At 74.5% G+C, this 774-nt stretch overlaps 1 protein-coding gene across 1 annotated transcript in view; it reads right to left on the bottom strand.

The window, feature by feature from the left end:
- ANO1 (anoctamin 1, calcium activated chloride channel) overlaps window positions 1-774 on the bottom strand; it is a gene marked incomplete at its 3' end in the record, with an annotated part of 38,202 nt that overhangs the window by 36,743 nt on the left and 685 nt on the right. The window lies entirely within an intron of this gene.

The following is a 774-nucleotide window of genomic DNA, read 5'->3' as shown; positions in this document are numbered from 1 at the left end:
CCTGCCCCTGGCTGCCCGGGCCTGTTTCGTGCCTCCGCCCCCACGCCAAGACCCAGACGTCGCTCCGCGGCGGCAGGGGCCGGCCCGGCAGCCTCCCTGGGAAAGCACACGTCTCTGTCTACGCGAGCGACAGGGTCGCTCCTGGGGACACAGCCGGAGGGGTTGGGGAGGTCAAGGCACCAGCTTGGGGCAAACACCCACGGGATGTTGTCAAACGTGGTGTCCCGCCGGGGGCGCGAGGGGAGGGCCTGAGGCGGCAGGTGCCCTCCTACCCGGCCTGGCCAGGGAGGACGCCGCAGGGGCGGCCCGGCTGCTCAGGGGCGGGGCCCAGGGCTGGGGGGGGCTGCACTTCCACCTGGCCGCCCCACTGCCTCTTTCCCTGCCAGCAGGAGGCGGCTGGTGCAGGAGGCCGGGCTGCCCTCCCTGTCCCGGGGCTGCACACGCTGCCTCCTGCCCGTGGGGGCCCGACGGGGCCGGAAGCCTCAGACAGTCCCCGTGGGGGCACGATGTGTGGGTGGTCACCGGTTGCCCTGGGTCCCCGGAGGGTCCTCCCCCCACCTGACCCTCGGAGGCAGCACCTGTCACTCCTGGGGCGGCCTGGAATCGCGCACGGCAGGGCCCTGGGCGCCCTGCCCCTCTCTGCCCGGAGCTCAGGCCGGTGGCGCCCCAGGGGTCAGGCTGAGCACACAGTAGGGACACGTCCCCGGAGGACGTGGGCAGGAGCCCTGCCTGCCAGGGTGTCTGGGCACCTCCCGCCCGCCCAGCCCACCCGCC

Source organism: Condylura cristata, unplaced genomic scaffold (assembly GCF_000260355.1).
Source record: "Condylura cristata isolate star-nosed mole 26May11 unplaced genomic scaffold, ConCri1.0 scaffold00054, whole genome shotgun sequence".
Classification (NCBI taxonomy): Eukaryota; Metazoa; Chordata; class Mammalia; order Eulipotyphla; family Talpidae; genus Condylura; species Condylura cristata.
This window is presented reverse-complemented; position numbering and strand designations above follow the sequence as displayed.